Source organism: Taudactylus pleione, unplaced genomic scaffold (assembly GCF_031769625.1).
Source record: "Taudactylus pleione unplaced genomic scaffold, aTauple2 ptg000378l, whole genome shotgun sequence".
In the NCBI taxonomy this organism is placed as follows: domain Eukaryota; kingdom Metazoa; phylum Chordata; class Amphibia; order Anura; family Myobatrachidae; genus Taudactylus; species Taudactylus pleione.
The window spans coordinates 8,944,115-8,952,434 of record NW_028284779.1 but is presented as its reverse complement, the minus strand read 5'-3'; positions in this window follow the sequence as shown (position 1 = coordinate 8,952,434).

Below are 8,320 nucleotides of genomic sequence, written 5' to 3'. Positions count from 1 at the left end.
CTGCACATCCCTAATACAAAGCATTAAATATTCCACAATTGGAAGAGGGAATCTAATGTTCAGACGTTTACTGAAGTTAAGAAGGGTCTCTATACCCCTCTGGTGGCAAAGTTAGCACATCCCTATAGATTGTAAGCTTGCGAGCAGGGCCTTCCTACCTATATATCTGTCGGTTATTACCCAGTTTTTTTCTATTAATGTTTACAATTGTAAAGCGCAACAGAATATGCTGCGCTATATAAGAAACTGTTAGTGAACCAGGTGGCAGAGCAAGCCTGTCCGGTCACACTGGGGTAAAGCTTCAGTGTCAGGACGGACTTATTCTGTTGCCCTCTCACTCTCTTGACTCCTACTGCGCACTAGTTGAGAGGGAAATAGTTGAAATCCCGACAGCCGGGATGCAAGCGCTCACAATGCCAGCACCGGAATCCGGACGGGGAGAAGGGGGAGGGCTAGGGTTAGGGAAAGGCACTAGGGGGGGAGGGGTAAGGTAGGTTTAGGGTGCGGGGAGCAGGGACGTGCAGTCAGGGGCGGCAGAACCTCCCCTGTCATACTCCTCAGATTTGATATAAAAATGATTAGAATAATACAAAGAAAAAATTTCTAATCATTTTTATAATTAACACTCACCAGCTTTGTGGAGCTCTCTGGGACTGCAGGGAGACAAGAGATGAGGCAGCAAAAGCTCAGCCTCGCTTCTATATAGTCAGACACTGCTTGCAGAGCTGGGGGCGTAGCCACACCATGGGATTAAACTGAACAGAAAGTGAGCTAATAGAGGCATGCCTCTGAGTATGGGGGGCATGCCTTGAGCACTGATGGACACCTTGGATGGGTCATGTGACCAGGAAGTGCACTACAGTGTTTTGAGATCGGAGCTCAGCAGCAAGAGAAGACACAATGATACAGGTAGGAGAATCATTGGACACTGAAGCTTAGTGTAGTGAGGGGAGAGTTACAGTCAGTAGGGGGTGAGACAGGCTCCCAGCACTCAGACCCATCTCCATGTGTGCCTCCCCAGCCATAGACCTCACTGCACGTCACTGGCAGGGAGGGAGGGGTAGGGTTAGGATACCTACCAACAAGTGTCGGTTCCCTAATCCTGTCGGGATACCGGCATCGGGATTCTGACCGCCGGCATCCTGAGTGCCGGCATCCTGTACCCAACCCGTAAGACAAGTAGTCACAGCCTCCACCATATTTCCTAATTGGCACCCGGAACCCCTTCTGAATGGTTGTTACAACTACTGCAGCACCTCTTTGCTGTATTTTTCAAATTGTTTTCACTATTTGTTATCATCAGTGAGATCAGTGACTGTACTATATACTGCTATACGAGGGTGGATCCAAAAGTTGGTCTCCTGACCATAAGTAACAGAGAAATTTAAGTTCAAATGGCATTTATTTTTTGACATAGTCTCCATTTACTTCATAACACTTCTCCCATCGATGATCCAACCTCTTGATTCCGTTCAGGAACAAGTCAATTGATTGGTCCTCAAACCAGTCCTGTACAGCAGTCATGTCTTTGTCATCAGACGCAAAAGTCTTCTCACGAATGTGTTCCTTGAGCTTGAGTGTGAATTTAGCGTCATCTTCATTTGCAGATATTAAATGACGTCTTGAATTTCAGTATTCTCCATTTTTGTTGTTCCGTTTATCTTATATATAAACTTCATTGGTCTGTTTGTATGTTTTTTTGTCTGTTCGGGTTATGCATTCGGGCACCCCTGTACCGATTGGGATGAAACCAACACATAGTGGTTCAGCTGGATCCCGGCTAGGTTTTAGGGGGGTTAGGGTCCCGGTCGTACCTCCCATTGGTGTATGCTTGGTAGAACTTTGACCCGGGGATCAGAGGCGGATTTAGACCTAATGGGGCCCTAAGCAAGACACCGACATGGGGCCCCCTTTCTTCAAATAATCCATAACACTATATTTTCGTTTCTCATTTATTCCCTATTTTTCCTACTTATATTGTAATGTCCCTTACACATTATGCCACACAGTAATTCCATTTACATATTATGCCACACAGTAATTCCATTTACATATTATGCCACACAGTAATTCCATTTACATATTATGCCAAACGGTAACATATAACATACTGTATATAATGGTGCCTTGTTTTTAAATGGGTTGTCTCATGTTATTCCACTGCAGCTATGAAGCTACAGGGCCTAATTCACTACGGATCGCAATTCTGCTTATACGCCCGCAATGCAGTTGCTAATATCAGCGGGGATATGTAAATGTTTGCATTGGCATTGCGTTCGCAGCCTAACATAAGGATGGCCACTTCCCCTTACTCACATCTGTATACTTGTCAACATAGCAAAACAATCAGTAACATTGAGTAACATCAGATCCATATACGGCAGGTCAGACCTCACTCAGGAACTGCATACTTCAGCTTACTCTATGCAGCCTCAGGCTGCGTATGGTATTGCAGTGGCTAATTTATGCACGCCCCTGCAACGCCGTTGAAACGCACTGGCACGCATGAGTTCACCTGACCATCCCCCACCCCCGTTACCACCCACAAATGGCACTTCCTGTCAATCACTGTGCCATGGGTCTGTGTATCCTCTGCGTTCGCTTTCCGGTTCGCATGCACTGCGATGCATACACTTATACAGTACGCAACAATCGTCCGATTGCGTGCGTCTTAGCACTTGCGATCCTTGCTGAATCAGGCCCACAGTATTTATAAAGAAACACTGAGACTCCTGCATTGGGGCCGGCGTTATATAACTCAGCATGAGAAGTACAGTACAGCCTTTTGTGTTCCAAAATGTACTTTATTAGAAGGGCACTAATTTATCATATAAGGTTCATCTGCTTATTGTACTCTATATTTTTGTCAAGGGTCTGGAGAATGACATAATATAGGAAATAATAATGAGCATATTTAATATGTACAACATGGTCTGGCCCAGTCTGATAAACTACAGCCAAAACGAGACAACCAACTTCGCAACTCCCCCCCCCCACGCGGACGGAACCACCCACGGATGACACCCCCCTCCCTCCCCCTGCCGTGGTCAACCACCCTCGATATCTACTAGAGCTGGTGAGTGCTGCTTAAAATCACACTGCCATCCACCACCCAACACTAGGCTGGCTCCCAGCCAGAAACAACCAACTCTGCAGACAACCCCACCCTACGGCCAGCCCCCCCTCCGCGGCTGACCCTCTCCCCCCCCCTCCTCCCGGTAGATGCACCGCTGCTGCAGCTGAACTAAGGTGCCCCGATCCACCACCCGAAATCGCTGACACTCACCATCTGTTTCTTCTTGTACCCTCTCTCTGGAGCCTGGACGGCAGCAGCGCGGCACCTCGGCTCAGCTTCTTCTTGGCTCCTCTCTCTGAGCGTGTGACGTAACACACGGTACAGTGCAGGGGGGAGAGCTCGGAGAGGAGAGTGAGACAGACAGAGCGGCACCCGGCGGCAGCTGTCCAATCGATCATGAGCTGCTGCTGACAGTCTGCCGGGGCCGCATGAAACCATATAACAAGCCTCCATACAGCCCTGTCAGCGGGCCCCCTGGGAGCCGCCGGGCCCTAAGCAGGCGCTTATGTTGCCTAACGGTAAATCCGCTACTGCCGGGGATGCTAGGCAGAACTTTTTTTTTTTGTTTAAAGTACTTAATTTAAATTTCACAAAAATACAAATAATACAAAGATACGTCATACCTGCCGACTTTCTGGCTGCTCCTTCCGGGAGGGAGCAGCCAGATCGGCAGGACAGGGGGGGCGTGGCCGGTACAAGGGGGAGTTGCCGGGCGGGTGACATCACTTGAAGGCGTGGTGGGGCGGGGTCACGTGATCGCGTCAGTTTGGCCCCGCCCCCGCTATGCAATGCCGATAAAATAGGCATTGTGTAGCAGGGGGCGGGGCCAAAATGACGCGAATCGCGTCACCGGCCCCCTCCGCTGCGGGGGTTGCAGGGGTCATTGCGGGGGGGACAGGAGGGTTGGGCGGCAGCCGGGAGAATTGCCTGCCTTCCCGGGAGGTCGGGAGCGGCACCCGATTTTCGGGAGGCTCCCGACCAAATCGGGAGGGTAGGCAAGTATGAGATACGTGCATAAGCAAAGGGGGGGGGCAATTGGTCTGTGATGTCTAACGGAGTGGTTGGGGTCCCGGTCGGACCTCATGGTGGAGTGCGTCGGGAAGAAATTTGACCCAGGGAGCCTGTTCTGGGCCTTCCACTGCATGGATTTGGATGGCATCACCTAATAAAACTTAATAACCTGAAGATTTAAACTCGGGCAAAGCCGGGTACTTCAGCTTGTTATTCAATATCTGCAAAAATACAAGAAGAATTGTGCTGTAATTTTCCACAGTGTTCTACCAAGACCTCTAGTACATACATACAGAAAATCAATATGGAGCGACATCTACTATTACGTCTGGACACCGACTTTTGGATCCACCCTCGTACATTTGAATCATCTAAAGCAGTGATTCCCAACCTCGGTCCTCAAGGCACACTAACAGTCCTGGTTTTAGTGATATCCATGATTGTGCACAGATGGTTAAATCAATATAACTGAGGTACTAATTAAGTCACCTGTGCTCAAGTATGGCTATCCCTAAAACCTGGACTGTTAGTGTGCCTTGAGGACCGTGGTTGGGAACCCCTGATCTAAAGCATATAATGCTATTAGGTCATGCTAAAAACTGTGGCAGGATATGCTGTTATGTGTACTACAGCAGCTGGAGGGCCGCATGTTAAATCCCCCAGATCTAAAGGGTGTTTGTCGTAGCTGCAGTATATACCGGTAGTGGACAACAGAATATAAACACTTCAGTTATACCCCTTTTAAACTGGCCAAAATAACCCAAGTTATTGCTGTGTCAACCTAGGTCGTGGATCGGTGTAAACAGGTCCCCGAAAAATACCCCGGGTGCAGTGATCCGGCAATTCAATCTGGGTAGAGAGCAGGGTTGGAGATGGGCATGACCGGGGTTACAGGGCAATCTAAATGGGTGACCCGGGTCCCGTTTACAGCATAGGAGCAGCTGACTCATCGGCGCTTGGAGATTATGGGGCAGATGTATTGCGCCCTGGGAAGTGACAAAGTGAAGAGTGATAAGCGACCAACTGTTCAGCTCCTGTCATGTTACAGGCTGTGTTTGAAAAATGACAGTTGGGAGCTGATTGGTTGGTCATTTATCACTCTTCACTTTATCACTTTCCAGAGCTTAATACGTGCCCCTATGTCATCTCCAAGCTCCAGCAGAAAAGTTAACCCAGGTCGGAGCCGCAATGTGAATGGGGTCTGTCCCGGGTAGAAACCAAGTTCCAAATCCCGGGTCAGACCCGGGATTTAGTGTAAAAGGGGTATTATTAATTAGGGTCGACAAGCATATTGAAAGGAAGGACTGCTGCACAAGTGTGGCGCGTTATACAGCCTATAAGCTCTCTATGATCAGGGTTATGTATAAGATGCTGGGCTGTCCTGGTTGTCTATAGTTATTGCATCTCTGAGAGACCTCAGTGATTATGGACAGGCCCGTTGAGAGCTCAGACAGACATGGGTACTGGGAGGGTGCGTGGCTAAATCAAGGGGGCGCAGTGTTGCGTGCTCGGCACAGGGGGACATCTCTTGTGGAGGGAGTCAGTGCGATTTCCTCCACCTGTAACCTCCTCTCACTAGCACTGGCCACTGCAGCAGTCTCTTATCTCACACTACCCAATGTGCTACCGCTGCTATACAGGCGTGGCCAGCAGTAGTGGGCAGAGCAGTGGACAGGTCCCGTCAGGCTTCTCAAACCAGCCCGGGTAAGTAGTACCTGCTCCCTCCCTACTCTCGGTGCCTCTGATTATGGAGGGGTGATTATTATTCTGTGTTTAGCAGAAACTTCAGTAATGTAAACAGCTCAACTGTTTCACAAAGAATCCTAAGGCGATGTCCAGGGCTTTTATTCAGGGGGAACGCACCGGAACGCCATTCCGGAAGTTCAAGTGAAAAATGACATCATCCATAAAAGCGCCACCTAGCCTAAAATGTTTTATATTTAAAGTTTGGAAACCATCTGCAGAGTAGCTTTTCTAAAGGTGCCCATACACGATGCGATTGGTATACGATGCAATCTCGTATACGATTTCCCTTGAAAATTCTTCCCTCAAAATTCTTTACAATTTGTGCCAACAAATGGTACGATTGCACAAACGAGCATACGATTAGATGTGTCGTAAAACGATTGCAAATCGTTTACAATATATATTATGCAGCAAACAACCTCAGGATGCATCTGATGGAATCGCAATAGGGGAGGGCTTATCTAGGGGGTATAAAAGGCAGCATCCATTTTAGATCTGGGCACACTCTGCTCTGTGACTAGCGAGGCTTGGTTTCATAACCTGCTGAACGCTGTACATTGCTATTGTGCTTTGCTTTGTTTTGGCCTTGCCTTTAACAAAGTGTGTTCTATACTACATTCTGTGGTGATGGATTCCTATCGCTATATATGCTTCCTCTAGCCTATGGCTATATAAAGCTCAGTGGTGATGAAGCTGAGGAGTGGAGGTGGATGAGGTTGAGCTGGACCAAGGAGTGGCTGATGAGGAGGGAGACCTGCTCCCATATGCCCCTGTTGATGGAGATTAGGGAGAACTACCTGGATTACCGCAACTACCTGCGTATGGATGATGCCACCTTCCAGGAGTTGCAGCGTCTGGTGACCTCCTATATCTGGAGGCAGGACACCAGCATGAGGAGGGCCATCCCGGCTGAGGAGAGGCTCATTGCTACCCTGAGGTACCTGGCTTCAGGAAGGTTCTTTAAAGACCTGAAGTTTGGGACCCTCATTTCCCCCCAGGCTTTGGGGCGCATCATCCCAGACACCTGCGATGCCATTGTCAATGTCCTGAAGTTCCACTACTTTAAGGTGAGTAAAAACACTACACATTTTTTTTTCAGGTGAAAGAAAAAAATTTCACACTGAGGGAAAAAAAATCAACCAACATAGCTGTAAATATCAATAAACGTAATTATACCAACATGGCTGCTTTTTAATATTTACCAAAACCAACATGGTTTTAATTGTATACAAACTGCTATATCAACAAATTTTCTCTCTCCCAATAGCTAAGCATAGGTATACGGTGTGTCAGACGACAGATTGAATAGGTCAAGAAGCACATGGCACAAGTCCAGATTGAGGCCCCGGCATTTCCCAATCTGTCCTTGCGCCATGCGCTTAGTGACCCTGTCCAATCCAAGTCATCCGCACCGTATACCATGCAGCAGCTATTGGGAGAGATAAAACTTGTTGATATTTAAAATTATAATTTTAAAAATGTAAAAATTGGGGTGGTTCCTCATCCTCCGCCAACATGGCTCTGTAAAGAACCTCTGTGGAGGATATGGAGGGGTTGGTAGGTTCTGGAGTAAGGTAAGTGGGATGGGGTGTAGGATGGGATGGGGTTGGCCCCAGTTGTGTGGCTTGGTAGCTTGGTGGCGGGTAGGAATGGGATGTGGATGACCCATAGCATGGCTGCACCGTTGTCAGGGGCAGAGGCTCATCGGTCAGCCTTGTTGTGGTGCCCAGCTGCTTCAGTCTCCCCCGGATCACTGTCTTGTAGCTGATCCTCTGGGTGTGGATTTGTTGTGTTTCATCCATTTCCCGGAGACGACTGGCTGAGTGCCCAGGTGGTCAAACATGTGCGGGGGCTTTTGTAGGGCCTGCTCAACCTGTTTAAGCAGAGGATCTGGCTGCGCCTGGGTCTTGTGCTGGTACCTACGCTGTCTTGAAGCAGGCTGAATAAATTCGGCCTCGCTCTCGCTTTGGGTGGCCCTTTGCGGTCTAGTGGTGAGGTCGAGGTCTGGTGTTGTAGACTGTTCGAGGAGAGAGAGAAAAAGAATAATGTTAATAACATGTTTTGTAATATTTAGTTCCCAACAACGGTGGAGGAGTGGCAGACCATTGCTGAGGAATTTGAACGTAGGTGGAATTTCCCCAACTGCGGTGGAGCCATTGATGGCAAACATAGCCGCATTAACCCACCTGCCCACAGCGGATCCTTTTTTTACAATTATAAGGGTTTTTTAAGTATAGTGCTCATGGCGGTGGTGAACGTCAATTACAAGTTTATTTTTGTTGATGTGGGCAAAAATGGCCGTGTTTCTGATGGAGGGTTTTTTAAACAAACCCTCTTCTATGAGGGACTTAACACCAACTGTCTGAATTTTCTAACTACAGCGGAAACGAGCCACGGCCTAAACAACGTTTTTGTGGCTGTTGAGGCGTTTGCTCTCCATGAACACATGCTGAAGCCCATATGCGCAAAGGGGCCTGACGAAAAAAA